The sequence below is a fragment of the Panthera leo genome, chromosome A2, assembly GCF_018350215.1.
Source record: "Panthera leo isolate Ple1 chromosome A2, P.leo_Ple1_pat1.1, whole genome shotgun sequence".
NCBI classification, from domain to species: domain Eukaryota; kingdom Metazoa; phylum Chordata; class Mammalia; order Carnivora; family Felidae; genus Panthera; species Panthera leo.
Genome location: NC_056680.1, coordinates 18,375,670 through 18,393,497, shown reverse-complemented (window position 1 = coordinate 18,393,497; position 17,828 = coordinate 18,375,670). Strand labels below are relative to the sequence as shown.

At 43.9% G+C, this 17,828-nt stretch overlaps 1 protein-coding gene across 8 annotated transcripts in view; it reads right to left on the bottom strand.

Moving 5' to 3' along the window:
• DAG1 (dystroglycan 1) overlaps window positions 1–17,828 on the bottom strand; it is a 70,325-nt gene that overhangs the window by 38,747 nt on the left and 13,750 nt on the right. Inside the window, exon 1 of one of the 8 annotated variants that reach the window (XM_042929371.1) lies at window positions 17,114–17,342. The exons of 6 other annotated variants lie outside the window; for them this stretch is intronic. The gene's annotated coding sequence lies outside the window, so the exon portion shown is untranslated. Of the gene's footprint in view, window positions 1–17,113; window positions 17,343–17,828 lie in introns of those variants that run through there. One more of the 8 variants, XM_042929372.1, reaches the window with a different exon arrangement.

Sequence of the window (17,828 nt, the reverse complement as noted above, 5' to 3'; positions counted from 1 at the left end):
TAGAGTTCTTTGTTTTATTTTTTTTTATAATAAAGCTGTCACAATCCACAGACACCTTGAAAAGCCACTCAAGCTCTCTACATGCACAAAGGCTAAGACACAGGAAGTCACACAGCATGCTCTTGACACAAAGTTTCCACCTCTCAAACTCCAGGGGTTGGTAAAGCTGCAAATCAGAGCAGCAGCTTCTGGGACGGTCCACCCTATAAACAACTATAGGTAATTCGCAGAAGGCTAATTTAATGTCTGCAAATCCATTTTTTAGATTACTTGTAATGCATCCAGGGATCTTGGCTATCATTTGCTTTTATAGACTACTAAGTATTGAATTTGTCACTGACATGGGGCCAAGGAAGTGACAAGGTTCAACCTCCACGACTCAATGAGCACCTCACACAGGACCAGTGTGCACCTGTCTGGTACTGTTCCTTCCCTGTGACTCATGCCCTGCTAGAGGACTCCACAGCACTGAGTGCAGCACCTGGGGTACCAAGGCCTGCAAATGGTCAGTGTGCAGCACTTATAAGCCTGGACACAGCAGGCTTTGGTTGAGTTTTTAGTTTTTTGTTTGTATTTTAGATTTTAAGTAAATTATATAATTTATAATATATATATTATATATATATATATAATATATATATATAACTTATGATAATATAAATTTTTATAAGTAGGCTCCACACCCAATATGGAGCCCAACGCAGGACCTGAACTCACAACTCTGAGATCAATACCTGAGCTGAGGTTGAGTCGGACACTTCACCAACTGTGCCACCCAGGCACCCCTGGACACAGTAGGCTTTAAAAAAATCATTTCCAAAACATTCTTAGGAGAGTGAACATGTTCTAACTTCATCTACGCCTCAACAGGAAAGCAGTGGTCCTGCCCAACAGAATCTGAGGTGTGACTGTCCTCTGGGTCTTGGGACAGGCAAGAGACCAGTGACTATCAGAGGTCCCAATACTCCAGAGAGTAGAACCACAGTGGGTGCAATGGAGCAACAGCAAATTTTTTGGCCAAACGGGGTTTTTTAAAACTTTTTAATAAATCTAAGTCTGTTCTCAGAAACCTTGTTTTTAGGCAAATACAGAATGAAATAACACCAACAACAATCAACAGCATGGACGGATACAATTTGGGCAAATGGCAAATTGAATAATGATACTTGGTATTTGTTTTGCTCTCTAGATGAAAGACAACTGGATAAATATCACAGAAATAACACTGTCTGCTTCTGCAGTAATTACTTTTCCTTCTCCATAAGCACCTTGCTCTAATAAGAAAATACATGATACAAATTGTAGGTTCTTGATCATTTTTATTCAACAAATTTTGACCACCTACTTAGTATCAGATACTGTCTCCCCCATCTGCTCTTTAATTCCAACTCCGTTCCATTTGTGTTTCAATCTCTCCATAAATGAAGAACAATATAAAATATAAATGCTTGCTCTTACTTAGAAGATTAAAGTCTCAAGAAAAAGCTATATGAGCCTCTCTTTTTTCCCAATAAACACTTGTCCCACTAGACTGAGTGTCCACTGGGGGCCAGATCAGGGCCTAATTTACCTGGGTCCTGAGCTCAGACCGGTTCAGTGGAAAACAAACAGCAAGGCCTGGCCAGGGTGGAGGAAAATGTAGGTCAGCACCAATCAAGGAAAGCCAAGGCCTCAGAGTATGGCCTCTATTTCCTAGACCACTCTCAGTCCTTCCAAGAAACCGGGAAGGATAGGGACAGGAGGATCCAGGCAGACACTTGCTTTTCGCTTGGCCTTCCCTGGGAGATGGGCTCACTGTTACCATCCAATGATGTGAGTCAAGACCAAGCCTTCCGGTCAAGTTGAAAAATAGGTCAAAGACCTGAAAGAGTTTGCACTAGATCCTTACTTCCTTCCCACCTTCTGGGTCCCTCCTGCCTCACTTGTCATCTCTTCACGCTCCCCGCCACTGGCTTTGGCTAATGCCTTGTCCAAGATTCCTGGCTCATACCTGACCTCTGGTCCTCTGCTCTGGGCTCCCCTCCTCCACAAGCCAGGACACTGCATCACTGCCCAGTGCTGAGATGTCTACTGAACCTTCTGGTTCTCTAGTTATCTTCAGGACTGAGCTCCAAGTCGTCTTCTCCCAAGGACTGCTCTTCTTTCACCTCCCCAGGAGTGCTTTTCCTCCTATCCAAGCATGTCCAATCCCTGCCACTCATTTAATGATGAGTACACTCCACAGCACATGCTCCTGAACACAGAGCCACAGGTGTTCTGACAGCACAAGTATGCTCCACTTAACCTGGACCGCTTACACCCATGGCATGCCACCCAACCCTTCAATGAGACAGGTGTTCAACAAATACAAATCAATTTTACCTCAAATGTGGCATTACACCAAAGTTCATTCTTTCCCTTTGCTTTACCACTTCAAAAATAGCTGGACATTTCCAGTGTCAAACATAAGACTTATTCAGGAGGAAGGGAGAAGACATCCCTTTTTGATGCACTGGCCACCCAAGGCCAACTGAAGCTGGCTTCCTCAGTGACCATCTTCCTCAGATGAGCTTTGGTACATCTAACAGGCAGGTTTATCAACACCTTCTGAATGCCCAGTTCCACCTCCATGAGACAGGCTAAGTTTCTTACTTCAACCAAGGATACAAGCTCTGCTAAGCTCTGGAGCAGTGGCTCTAGACCTTGGCTGCACACTAAAATCACCTGGCCAGGAGACTTAGAAAACTAATGCCTGGGTCCCACTCCAAAGATTCTGATGTCACTGACTAGGGGTATAGATTCCAACCTACTGTAAACCTTGCTCTAAAGACACAGCAGCTCTGAAATAGAACAGAGGATGTGGACTGTATGGCTTGGGGCCCAAACCACAAGATACTGAAGGAACTAGAAACTGCTACAGCTGAGGAAGAGGACACAGAAACGTAGGAACTTACCCTCGACCCACCACATCTGAACAATCTTGATGAGGGCAAGGACTCCAGTACTGAAATTCTCACTGGGGCCTCAGACCCACAGTTCCAGAACCTCTACAAAGTTTTTCCCGCATGTCCTGGCCCCCTCACAAATCAATGCTGCTCAGAGGCAGTCCTAGTACCACAGTGAACACCCAGGAGTGGTACTGGAGTTGTTCTCTCTCCAGTCTCCTTGACCCCAGTCTTCCTCTAGCTCTCAGAGGCTGCAGCAGTGTCTGGCTCCACTCTGATTCTGTGGCATGAGCCCAAGCCTTTGAACGGACCTCCAGGTGCTACCTAGGCTTGTTTTCTCATCAGTGAAATGGGGACCATGCTGTCACTGACTTGCCACGGTCAGGATGAACTGAGGGTGATACATCCAGGTCTCAGCCCAGTGCCTGCACAGACGAAGCACTCTATAAAGACTGCCTCTTTTAATTACTATGGTTTACTCTGCACTCAACTCCTCAATAATGAGGAGTGTTGTGTTCTGGATGCTGCAACACCTGAAGACTGACACGTGACCCTGGATCCTCATAGCGACCCTACTAAACAGCTAACGTCTCCTTTGTGATATGAAAAAAATGGAAATCCACAGACAATAAGAGACAAAGCCAGCACCCAAGGCCCAGTTCATCAGATTAACATGCCCAAGCCACAACTGCCATCACATGGCTCTGGTATTCCAGGCAGCTCATGACAGCTGCCCATGGATCCAGTGAGGGCAGGCAGGTCCACCCTCACTGCCTGGCACAAAAAGAAGTACTCATAAGTGTTCGCTTAGTGGAGTTTTTTCTACCTCCCTCTCACCCTCCACCTCCCAGACCCCCAAATGTTACTTCCTCAGAAAACCTGCCAAACTCAGCCCTCATTAAATTCTCAGATTTGATTCGCCCACATAGTCCAATGATGGCATAGGGACAACACAGGTCAAACCCATGTCTTCCTATGACACTTGCACCTGCCTGGGAGAGAATTATGTCAAAGACCACAGGAAACACAAGGTACATGTGCTCTACCACTTCAAGAGACACTGCACCATCACTTCAGAGCTCTGACAACAGTCATGGGCACTGCCTGGGGAGCTGGATTTTAGGGTCCCTGGTATCGACACCCAGGTATATCCTTCCTCTTTAGAGATCAGTTCAATGGTTCTAACAATTTCCCTACCAATTAAGTAGTAATAAATTATTTTTGAGCAGAGAGGGCCTTCTCTTGTTGCTAAAATCCATCTTACTCTTGTTCACTTACTCCACTTATAACAAAAATCAAAAACTGGACATTGATGAAACTCTTTTATTCAACTGCAACATAAGTAACTGAGTATTAAATTAGTTTTAGAAGACTTTCCATAAATAAAAAGATGTACCATGCATCTATATCTTGGTTTCAACTAAAAGGCACCAAGGCTTCTAGTGGAAAGGGTTGATATGAGGCTATGATAAGGAGGCTGAAACATCTTGTTGCATCAGCAAGTCAGGGAGTACTCAAACAATGATGGAGACGTCAAAAGAACACAAGAGGGGCACCTAGGTGTGTCAGTCGGTTACGTGTCTGACTTTGGCTCAGGTCACGATCTCACAGTTTGTGAGTTCGAGCCCTGCATCCAGCTCTGCTGTCAGCGCAGGGCCTGCTTGGGATTCTCTGTCCCCCACTCTCTCTCTGCCCCTCCTCTGCTCTCTCTCTCATTCATTCATACATACATACATACATACATACATAAATAGAACATAAGAGCCAGCCTGAAGAGACTCCCATAACCAAACCTGGGACAATCTGGACATCAAAATAAATAATGAAAAGAATCACAGTAAGTTACCAATATGAACTAATAAACCAAATAACCAATGAATAAATATATGGGGGGGGGGAGCTCTTCTAGAATAAATGACACCAATACAGAAGGAATGACCTTAGAAGCATCAATGGATCCTGAAAGTAGGAGGTCAAAGTCCAATGAAGAAGAGAATATCTACACAGTCTCAAAGTGTCCCACCATAAATTACTTATTACTGGCAAAGGGAAAAACAGCAACTTTACAGTAGAGAAAACTGCCAGGTACATCCTTAACCAGAGGTGATCATCAAAACAAGCTGCATCTCAAACCACAATGAGATACCACCTCACACTGGTCAGAATGGTTAAAATTATTAAAAAAAAAAAAAAAAAAAAAAAAAAAAAGGAAACCAATTTGACAATAAATTATATTAAAAAAAAAAGAATGGTTAAAATTAACAACACAGGAAACAACAGATGTTGGTAAGGATGTGGAGAAAGGGGAACTTTATTGCACTGTTCGCAGGAATGCAAACTGGTGTAGCCACTCTGGAAAACAGTGTGGAGGTTCCTCAAATAATTAAAAATAGAACTACCCTACGACCCAAAAATCACACTACCAGGAATTTATCCAAAGGATAAATACAAAAATGCTGATTCAAAGGGGCACATGCACCCCAATGTTTATAGCAGCACTATCAACAAAAGCCAAATTATGGAAAGAGCCCAGATGTCCATCAATCAATGAATGGATTAAGAAGATGTGGTATAGGGGTGCCTGAGTGGCTCAGCTGGTTGAGCGTCCGACTTCGGCTCAGGTCATAATCTCACGGCTCGTGAGTTCGAGCCCCGCATCAGGCTCTGTGCTGACAGCTCAGAGCCTGGAGCCTGCTTCATATTCTGGGTCTCCCTCTCCGCCCTCTCCCGCTCATGCTCTGTCTCTCAAAAATAAATAAACATTAAAAAAAAAAAATTCAAAAAAAAAAAGATGCGGTATAGGGGCGCCCAAGTGGCTCAGTCAGTTAAGTGTCCGAATTCGACTCAGGTCATGATCTCACAGTTTGTGGGTTCAAGACCCGTGTCAGCCTCTGTGCTGACAGCTCCAAGCCTAGAGCCTGCTCCAGATTCTTTGTCTCCCTCTTTCTCTGCCCCTCTCCCACTCACACTCTGTCTCTCTCAAAAATAAACATTAAAAAAATATTTTTTTAAAAAGAGGTTAGAGTGGGAGAAAGCCAAAGCATAAGAGACTCTTAAAAACTGAGAACAAACTGAAGGTTGATGGGGGGTGGGAGGGAGGGGAGTGTGGGTGATGGGTATTGAGGAGGGCACCTTTTGGGATGAGCACTGGGTGTTGTATGGAAACCAATTTGACAATAAATTTCATATATTGAAAAAAAAATTTTTTTTAAAGATGTGTGTATATATATATATATATATATGCAATGGAATACTACTTGGAGATGAAAAAGAATGAAATCTTGCCATCTGCAACAATATGGATGGAACTGGAGAATATTATGCTAAGAAAAATAAGTAAGTCAGAGAAAGACAGATGTCATATGATTTCACTCATATGTGGAATTTGAGAAACTTAAAGATGAACATGGGGAAGGGAAGAAATATAAGATAAAAACAGAGAGGGAGGCAAACCATAAGAGACTCTTAAATACAGAGAACAAACTGAGGGTTGATGGGGATAGGTTAAATGGGTGATAAATACTAAGGAGGGCACCTTTTGGGATGAGCACTGGGTGTTATATGTAAGTGATGAATCACTGGGTTCTGCTCCTGAAGCCAAGACTACACTGCATGTTAACTAACTTGAGAATCTAAAAAAAAAAAACAAGCTGCATCTCATACCTACTCACATGGGACAATCAAAGGTACTACTAAAACAACTTTGGAAATCTGAATACAGACTATAAAATAGGTACACCAATGTTAAATGTCCTAATTTTTTTTTTTAATCTTTTTTAGGTTTGTTTGTTTGTTTATTTATTTATTTATTTATTTATTTATTTATTTATTTATTTAATTTTAAAGAGGCAGAGAGAGACAGAGAAAGAGAGAACAAAGCAAGTGAGGGGCAGACAGAGAGGGAGAGATAGAATCCCAAGCAGGCTCTATGCCATCAGAGCCCAAAACAGGGCTTGAACTCACAAACCATGAGATCATGACCTGAGCCAAGATCAAGAGTTGGGTGTTTAACCAAATGAGTCACCCAGGCGCCCCTTAAATGTCCTGATTTTTTCTTAATGTCTATCTATTTTTGAGTGAGTGAGTGAGAGAGTGAGAGAGAGAGAGAGAGAGAGAGAGAGAGAGAGAGAGGGAGAGAGAGGGAGCATGAGCAAGGGAGGGGCTGAGAGAGGGAGACACAGAATCAGAAGCAGGCTTCAGAATCTGAGCTGTCAGCACAGAGCCCAAACCAGGGCTCGAACTCACAAGTCAGGAGATCATGACCGGAGCTGAAGACAGACATGTAACCGACTGAACCATTCAGGTGCCCCTTAAATGTGCTGATTTTGACAGATGATCTGTAGTAAGAGAATGTCCTTATTCCTAGGAAATACATAATTAAGAATTTCGGAGTGGGGCACCTGGGTGGCTCAGTCGGTTAAGCGCCCGACTTTGGCTCGGGTCATGATCTCACAGTTTATGAGTTTGAGCCCTGCATCGGACTCTGTGCTGACAGTTCAGAGCCTGGAGCCTGTTTCGGATTCTGTGTCTCCTTCTATCTCTGCTCCTCCCCCACTTGTGCTCTCTGTCCCTGTCTCTCAAAAATAAATAAATGTAAAAAAAATAAAAAAATAAATTTCGGAGTAAAAAAAGGAATTTTGGAGTAAAGGAATGTGACGTTTGCCAATCATACAAATGGTTCAGGAAAAAAAATGTATAGATAGAAAACGGAGGGAACAACAATAAAGCTAACAAGGCAAAATATAAACAAATGGCGATTCAAAGGAAAGCGTTTTTAGGTGTTCCTAATACTATTCTTGCAATTTTTCTGTAAGTCTGAAATTATACCAAAATTTGAAAGTTAGGGGTACCTGGCTGGCTCACATCCAAAGAACATACGACTCGTAATCTCAGGGTTGTGAGTTCGAGTTCCATGCTGGATGTAGAGACTTAACTAAATAAACAAACGTACATACATACGTACACACGTAAATATTACAGAAATATATGCCACGCCACGTGAAATGGATAGACAATAAGTGGTAAGAAAAAGGAATGTGGTGCATGTTCCACCTCCCCTCTCAAGACCTCAGTTCTTCCTTGGCAAAGCAGCAATATTCACCAACAGTTGTGGTGCAGAAGAGGTGCAGAAGTCTGCAGATGAGCTCTATAAACTGTGACAACCTATGAAACCCTAACCCCACCACTTACTTTACACCCTAGCACCCTGCCCACTAGCATTCCAGGGTCCAGGCACCAAATGCCCAGACTGCATGATTCAAAACACACATCCCACCAGGTCCCCAAGCCGTCCACGTTTGTAAGGGGAAATAAAGGTATCTTAAAAGCATTTTCTTCCAGAAACACTACAACACAAAATAACACAAAAAAGGACTTTGTTTGTTTTAAAAGTGACTTGGGTTATAATGGAAGAAAATGTCACACTGGGGCCTGCAATTACTACACTGGGTTATGTTTGCTTAAGATTAAAAATAGTTTCATCTTTCCTTCCCAGGAGCCTTCCCTCCTGGAGGAAAAAACCCCGACCAGACCATCACCAAGTTCAGAGGTCCCAGAGCTAAACGCAAGGTCTGGGCAGGCTTAACCCAGTGTTTCTCAGTCATATTCCCTACTAACAATTCCCGATCACAATCCAGAAGATACATGGCAAGCTCACAAAGATGCCATCAGCTGTCTGGTCCTTACCTTTGGGCTTAATGCAATACAAGTAATTCCTATGGGGGTAAAACAAATTCTAATAATACAACAGGACAAAAGTGAAAAGCAGGCTTCCTTCCCAGCCTCAGGTGAGCAGGCTGGGTTTCCTCAGCAGCTATCCACAAATGACACATTTAATTTGTCTCTAAACCCATACACAAGTACATCTCTCTTTAATTCATTCTTAAAGCTCAAATGGAATCACATATTTCATAATTGTTACTTTTCAAATTTACTAGAACTGGGAGACCTCAGCCCCAGTGGCTGGACCCACCTTATCACTCACCCTTGCTGCTTGTGGCACATTTAAGTGTCTAAGTATCCTGCCTCTTTTGCTCTCAAGGGTGCTCTGACTCTCATAGTTGCATTCTTCTGGGAGGAAATCTGAGCATAAAATTCTAGATGTGAAATTACTGGGTCAAAAGTTACATACATTAGAACTGATAGATATTGGCAAAATGCCTTCAATTTACATTCCCACCTAAAGATAGAAGTGACTTTTCCCTCACTTTCCCTAAAACTAAGTTATTGGCAAACTCCTTCATCAACAACATAAGAAGGAAGAGGAAGGAGAATGGGACAGGTTGAAACAGCATGAGAAAGCAATTTGTCCCTCTCGTATTCCTTGAATATTGGGCACGGTGGGTAGCAGGTGTCATAAACTCAAACTGGGAGTAGTGGTACTTCACGGTCAGCCAGTGTGACAGTATGGGAGGGTGAGCATCTAGATGACTAATGAATCAAAACATGGTGCTATGTTTTTCTAGTCAAACTTGACTACCTCAGAGGAAAATTGCTATGGAGAATTTATGGGCGAATGACTCCAAATAATAAGGTATCTGTGGTGTTCTTTGCTCCCATTGTTTCTTCCCTGGACCAGCCCTCCAGACCAGGGTACCTCCTGAGCCCACCCCAGAACAACTCCAGGGTCAGAGCAGGGAAACACAGGCATAACTGCTGAACACAAGGAGAGGAGAGGGAAGCTAGAGAGTATTTTGGGGCTCCCGAGTCTAACCTTCATACTGTAGTTTCACTGTTCTGAAAAACATTAACTTTCTCTAATCATTACTTCCAAATCTAAGTTTGATGCCTGCTGTCCTTCAACTGAAGGGCAGGGCCTGACAGGAATGCTGGAGACCAGCTGTCCTGGAGGTAGCACCCTCCTCTCTTGGGGCCCTGGGGAAAGAGCCATCTATCCCAGGCCAACGCAGCCATCTGGGACAGGCAGCCATGCGCCTAACCACAGAAGTACTCACTACTCCACTCTCCTCTTTCTCTCAGATCTGCCTAAGTTATACATGTGGATAATTAACCCAACAGAAAGTGGTACCCGGAACCGTGACTGACATTCCAAAGTCCTAAGATGACCTTCCCAACTCTCTATCATGCTAGTTCTTGGTTCGAAGGCTGCCTGGAAAAACCAAGTGACCTAGGCAACTTCACCAGGATGAGGAGTAACAGGAACTGGGAGCCACACCCCACCATGAGGACCATGATACAAACCCTGGAGAAAAACACCAGGACCAGAAAGAAGAGCACGAAGCCCTTTAGCAGATGCTATGGTTACGTTATCTTCTAGAGCCAGACACCAAACTATTGAGGGATGAAATGACCGGATGTCTGAGACTTGTTTCAAAATTATGTGAGGTGGGGCAAAAGTTAGAAACGTGAATATTATGCTACGCTAGTCACTAAGCTAGTCATTAAGAGTGTATTTGAAATTCCCCATAATAAAAAGTTCAAAAATAAAATACAACAAGAGGCATATAAACAAAATCCCCAGTTATTAAAACATCAAATATATCCACAACTCATTCTTAGTATATACCGACAGAAGACAGGAACAAGAACATTTACATCAATATTATTCAGGATGTCAAAAACTAGACACAGCCCAAATGTTTACCAACAGGAAAAGCAGTAAACTGTGATATATTCGTGTGAAATACTATACGACAAAAGAGAACAAAATGCTGTATAGAACCACACAGACGCCACAGACCTAATGTTTAGCAAGAAAAAAAACAAATGACAGTACGCACACGTTCTATCATTCCACTTACATGAAGATCAAGAGCAGGAAAACTAAGCTTAAGGACAGAGGTTAGAAGAGTGGTTACTTTAGGGAAGGGGCACCTGGGTGGCTCAATCTGTTGAGCATCTCTTGATTTCAGCTCAGATCATGATCTCCTGGTTCGCGGGTTGAGCCCCGTATGGAGCGATGCCCTGACAACGTGGAGCCTGCTTGGGATTCTCTGTCTCCCTCTCTGCCCCTCCCTTGCTTGCTTGCGCTCTCTCTTTCACTCTCTCTCTCAAAATAAATAAACCTTAAAACAAAAGAAGAGTGGTTACTTTGGGGGAGATGCTGATTGGGGAAAGGCACAATGGAACCTTCTGGAAATGTTCTAGATCTTGATCTGAGTGATGTATACAGTACGTAAAAATGTGTTGAGTTGTACATCTATGATTTATGCATTTTGCTACATGTATAAATAATGCTTCAATTTTTAAAAAATTGGTGACATCAAAAAAAATCAAATGCTACTAGTTACCAGGTGATTCAGTGAAACAGCTTTATCTATAAAAGAATATATTTTCAAAGACTCAAGAATGAGAAAATTCAGCTCTGGCCACGGATAAATTGGCCAGTGCCTGCTACCTGCTGACACCTCAGGGGAAAGCAGGGCCTCCTAACTACTTTCACTGCTAGCTGATCATAGATAGCAAACACCAACAGAGCAGCCAGCACTAGGAAACATGGCTTTAACTCCTGCTTTACCACCCTAAGCAAGTAGCCATAATTATGCCCTCACCAAAACATGAATAATTCCATTTTTAAATGTAATAGTAAAGATCACTCATACGGAAGATTCGGCATTCCCCTCACTGCCATGCCTGCTGCTGGCTGCCTGACACCCACTCCCATGGGCAGCTCCTGAGCACTGCTAGGCAGCCTCTGCGGCCCTTCCTCCAGCACAGCCCACACCTCCCTGACTGGAATTCCTTACGTTCTCCTGCCAAAGGGACAAACTCTCAGAAAACTTGGGATTCAAAACAAGAAAACAAAACCTGGTCTACTTCCTTAGGCCTAAGCAATCTTAGTGGACAGAACAACACAAAAATCTGAATTTATTTGGCTTTGAAATGAAGTATAAAATAAACGAAATTTTAAATGTGTGAAATAGTAACACCACAAACAAAACACCACATGCACATGTTAAGTGTCTCAGCACTAGGGAAAGGCCAGATAAACCCCAGGATGGTACATGATACCTTTCCTCAGTAGCAATTCCCACTTGAAGGGCAATGAGCTCAGTATATACAAAGGTGTAGGCCAGCCACTAGCACAGCCCTTTACCTCCAGATCCTCACAGCAAAGGTGGATCAGGCAGCTGCTGTCTCTGAGGTGAGCACAGAGTTGCCCCCGCATCAAACACAGGCTTGGGCTGCCCATCAAATTCTGAGGGAAGCTGAGTGAGGCCTGCAAACGAGAAAGCCAGGGCCAGCTGACAAGTTCCCGGGCCTGGAGCCTACGCCTAGTCTCACAATGAAACAATCTCTGGCCCTCCACATGCCCACAGCTTTAGCCACCTACCGGCACAGTTGCAGCACTGGCAGCTGGCACACTTCCCTATTATGAAAGGCAGGTTTCTGTACCCAGAGCTTGATACCAGCATGTGAGGCCACGACCACAGCCCACAGAGCCTTCCACTGTTCCCCCGGCCCACTGGCCCAATGGCACAGATATGAGGAAAAGACTGGATTCTGGCTGCTCTCTATGCCCTACCCAGATTTTTCCATTTCCTTACACTGGGGCTGTGCCCCACAAAAAGAAAATCCTCTGAAACAGCTTTCAAACACAGAGAAAATTTGTAAAACACAACACTCATGGGACAGAGTATGAGACAACCATTTAAATCATCAGGATCAACACCTTCATTTTACAGATGAGTAAACAGAGGTTTCCACAGTCCCCCAGACGGTGAGCAAACAGTATGAGATTCCCTCTCCTCAGCCTCAAACAGCTCTTTTCCCATCAGAACACCATATAAACAAAGGGGGAAAGGAAGGAAGGAAAGTTGAAAATAGGGGATAAAATGATGGACAGACAGGGAAAGACAGGAACATTGGGAGTTAGAGGGAAGGGAGGGCCTGAGAGGTGGATGTTGCTGTGAGTCCACTTTGGTGAATTAAGCCAGAGGAGACATCAGGCTCTTCCTCTTGCAACACCTGTCACATGGGTTCTGGAGAGACTGGTTTGACAAGGACTACAGAGCCAGTGAGAGGCTGGGCTGGGCCTGGCCTCTCCTCAGGCCCTCGTCCTCCCACAGAAGTGGTGCTCTGGGTACCAGCAATGAGCAATGTGGAACAAGAGGAAAGCAGCCCTCCAGCCATGCCAAAGGTCCAAACCTGAGGCTGATCGGCCTTTGGATCCAGTCATCGATTCACAGGAAATGCAAAGAAGAGCATGGGTGGCCTGCACCCTGAGACACTATCTGCTATTTTGGACTGTGGGAGGGGCGCCTAGGTGGCTCAGTCAGTTAAGCGTCCAACTTTGGCTCAGGTCATGATCTCACAGTTCATGAGTTTGAGCCCTGCATTGGGCTCTGTGCTGACAGCTGGGAGCCAGAAGCCTGGAGCCTGCTTTGGATTCTGTGTCTCCCTCTCTCTCTGCCCTTCCTCCACTTGTGCGTGCTCTCACTCACACACTCTCTCTCTCTCAAAAATAAATAAACATTAAAAACATATTAAAAAAAAAAACTTAAACCAAAATTTGGACTGTGGGAAGACTCCACAAATTTAAGTGTCCAGGGTTTTTAGCAGATAATTGCAAGGAAAGGGGATAGAGGGGGAATCTGTAGATTAAAGAAACTTAGAAGACATACCAAGTTTTAAAAATGGTCAAAACTGGGGCACCTGGCTGGCTCAGTCAGTTGACCATGCAACTCTTGATCTCAGGGTTGTGAGTTCAAGCCCCATGCTGGGTGTGGAGCTTACTTAAAAAAAAAAAAAAAAAAAAAAGATAAAATTAAACTAAACTACAGTGCCTAAGGATACACATGTGGAAGATAAAACCAAAAATAAATGTAAGGAAATGGATACAAAAAAACAGGTTGGGGGTCACCTTTGGAAGGTAGGAAATGGAGGGCTGTAGCAGGGATGGGACCCACCAAGAGGTCTCTGGTAGGGCCAGCAAAGCTCTATTTCTTAACCTTATAATTCACTAAGCTATATTTTTTGGGGGGAGGAGAGGTTGTTTTCTCTATTTTTGTTTTATTTTACACTAGTAAAGTTTAAAAAAAAGGTTAATAAAATATTTTTAGGGGCACCTAGCTGACTCAGTTGGTAGAACTCTTGATGTCGGGGTCTTGAGTTCAAGCCCCACCTCGGGTGTGGAGCCTACTTTAAGTATATATACATATATTATACACACATACATATGTATACATATACATAAATATACATATATAGTTTTAATAGGTAAAGTGATATTGCAACAGAATGAATGCAGAAACAATATAAGAATCCAGCTGTTTTCTACAAGCCAGATATTAAAGAATTTGCAAAAATGCAAAAAAAAATAAATAAATAACAATAAGATGAAGTAAACAGGTGCACCTGGGTGGCTCAGTTAAGTATCTGACTCTTGATTTGGGCTCAGATCATGAGCTTATCATGGTCGTTAAGACTGAGCCCCATGTCAAGCTCCCAGTCAAGCCCCGTGCTGAACATGGAGCCTGCTTAAGATATTCCCTCTCTCTCTCTCCAAACAAACAAAAGATGAAATAATCATAAAACCAAACCAACCCTGGAAGAGTTTGAAGACTGTGTAAAGCAGAACATGTGGAAAGAAAGACAGGAAGGGTGAACACAGAGGTCAGCCCCACAGCCAATTAGGTGGGTACCTCCAATTCTGGGGTTCGGCATGAGGAACCCCCAGTGGCCACTCCCCTGGTGCTATGCTCTCCAACAGTTGTTAGTTATTAAGCTGATGTTGCAGCCACCTGTGTGGCTCCTTTATCCATCTCTCAACCAGTTCTCAGGGATAAATTGTTTATTTTTTTTTTTTTAAGTTTTATTTATTTTTGAGACAGAGAGAGACACAGCATGAACGGGGGAGGGGCAGAGAGAGAGGGAGACACAGAATCGGAAGCAAGCTCCAGGCTCTGAGCCATCAGCCCAGAGCCCGACGCAGGGCTCGAACTCGCGGACTGCGAGATCGTGACCTGAGCTGAAGTCGGACGCTTAACTGACTGAGCCACCCAGGCGCCCCTAAATTGTTTATTTTTAACTGGGGAACCAAAAATCCCCACATGTCTCCTCCAGGCATTACTCCTTCCACTGCAGATTTTCCTGACTCTCACAGCCTGAAGGGTTTTAACTTGCTCCCCTGGTAAAGCACACCAACACTGCCTTTCAGATTCCACTATTCCTCAGCTCTGGCCTAGACCAACCTCACTGCCTTAGTTTCTGTTCAGAAGCTACCTCTATCTACACCATAAATCCATCATTTTAGGGCTGGTCAAAGTCTCCCATCCCTACTCCTAGCCGACTTGACCCCACAATGGTTTCTAGATCCCACCCCTTGCTGTCCCCCTGGCCTCCCATCTCCTCCAACTTGGGGATTAACAGAGCAAACTTAACAAAGTTCCTCTGCTCACTGTTATCTTCTCCCTCCCCTCTCCTTTCCAGGGTTCATCTTCTCTAATCCCCCTCCCATTTCGTCCTGCAGCTTCCTCAATTAACCCCCAAATTCCCCCCACATCCTTATCCAAATCACTACCAAACCAAGAGGGCTTCCATGGTTCACTTCAGCCAATCTCTGAAACACCATTTTGCAGGCCCTAGCAGGATCACCTAAGGCATGGCATCAGCGCCAGGAACTGGCTCAACAGGTCACAGACATATCTGTGTGTGCCCAAATGTCAGTCTGGCTTTGAAAATAATCTAGAACTGCAGTTATCCAATCACTGTGTTGTACACAGTGATTAGTTTCCACAGAAACTAATGTAACACTGTGTGTCAACTACAGTAAAAATATCACCACTACCACCACCACCACCACCACCACCACCACCACCATCATCATCATCACCTAGAAATGCCTCCCAGGCTCTCCAAAGTCCTCTTCCTGATGCCTCACATCACTCTCTGAGATGGGTCTAGCCCCCACCCCCACCCCCCAAGATGAATCAGAGGCATACTGACTGCCTATGCTCACTTCGGGGGTGTGACCCTCAGCCTCTCCAAAACACACTTTCTTCTAAAAAATACCAACTGAGAAGAAATAATCTTCACTTCTCCTTCCTCTTTTGCCTCAGTAGGGCAGGGCCCATACCTGTCTCACCCATCACCAGATCCATCCCCAGAGCCTAGCACAGTACCCAGGACATGACAGGAACTAAAAAACCACCTGCAAATGAAAGAACTGAAACCCAGCACCAACAGGGCCTGCCCACTGAATGCCAGCTGACAGTCTTTTCCACAGTCCATAGGCTAGCCTGTCTTACAAGGCTGCTTAATAGTATTTAATCTTAAACACTTCCTAGATCAAATTCCTTTTGTCTTTAACTTTTTCCAATTACAAGCATAGATTCATTAGGTGTGCTAATGCATGTAAAACACTTACAATAAGGACCTGACATGGAATAAACAACTTTAAAATATATGTATACAGGGGCGTCTGGGTGGCCCAGTCAGCTGACTGTCCAACTCATGATTTCAGCTCAGGTCACGATCTCAGGGTTCATTAGATTGAGCCCCACAAAGGGCCCTGTGCTGACAGGGCAAAGCTTGACTGGGATTCTCTCTCCCTCTCTCTCTGCCCCTCCCCTGCTCTCTCACTCTCTCTCTCAAAATAAATAAATAAACATTTAAAAAAAAATTTTAAATATATACACAGAATACAAATATTCCAGTCACCCATAATCTCATATGAGTGTAAAGTTTCTGTGCCTCAGACAACCTACATGAGCAGACCAGCTTAAGAACATGGGCATCGCTATGAACACTATTGGGTGTCCTGGTTTCTCCACCTCAGATCCAAATGTGAAATAAAACTGCCAAGGTCAGTAATCCCTCCAAAATGACAAGGAGTCTGGAGTGCCTGCAGTAGAAATGGACTTGCTTCAATACTGGGGTTTCTTCTGTTCTATTGAGAATCAGCTCCTATACAGTGGCCTTCTCTGGACTGCCTGTTCAGCACCGTCCGGAACTACTCCCAGGCTGGGAGCAACCCTGTGGGCTCTGCTTCCCCTCTAGCCTATCAGAGGATTTAGAGTGAGCATTTAGAGCTTTATTTTCAACTCCCCTCTGGTGGTATCATGTCATTTTCTTATCTGATAACAGCCTACAGCTCTACCCTCATGTGCCTCTAACACAAAGGTCAGAAACCAGATGCCTTCAGTATCTGGAAATCATGTGGAGACTGCCCCACTGGGAACCCAGAGGCAGCTCCCACCCAACACAGAATCATAAAACACAGTGCCTACCTACATCACTTGGAGGCTGGAACCCGATTTTTACCTTTAGGAAAAGTATTCTCTGCTTAGAAGTTCGGCACTGTTGGTTGTACCCTCGCCCCATCACATCCCAAAGAATTTGTACTCAATTTGTCCCTCTAGGAGTCAAGGAAGCCCAAAACAGTTCTGGTTTCCAGGGAGATGTTGACTTTACAGAGTAAGGTTCAAACATTCCATACTAAGTTGTTCCTATTAACCAAAACAATGATAATTATAATAACACCTCAAAATTCCTGTTCTAAAGAATTCCAACCCTACAGCTTACTGAATTACATGTTCCAGGTATAGAATCTGCTGCTGCCAACATATAACCAGGAGCACTCACTCACTCACTCTTGGTCTCTTAAAATGCAAGTTGGCTGCAAAGCCAAAGTTTAATATTATAAGTTACCCAGTCAGGAGGTCATATGGTCATGAGGGGAAAAAATAAGTACACGTCTAGTCCTTTGAAAACCAAGGGCTTTCACTCTAAGGCATGCACTGCTGCTGATAGCTTGAAAAGATATAAACAGCATACAGAAAAAGAAAGCACTTCCAGTCACTCAACTCACATGCAACAACCTAGTCAGCCTATGCTCCTTCTACTTCTCTGGTAAGATTCAAGAAAACAAACCTGGGCACAAACAAACTCTGAAGAAACTTCTTAAAAATCTAAACAATGTTGGGACGCCTGGCTAGCTCAGCC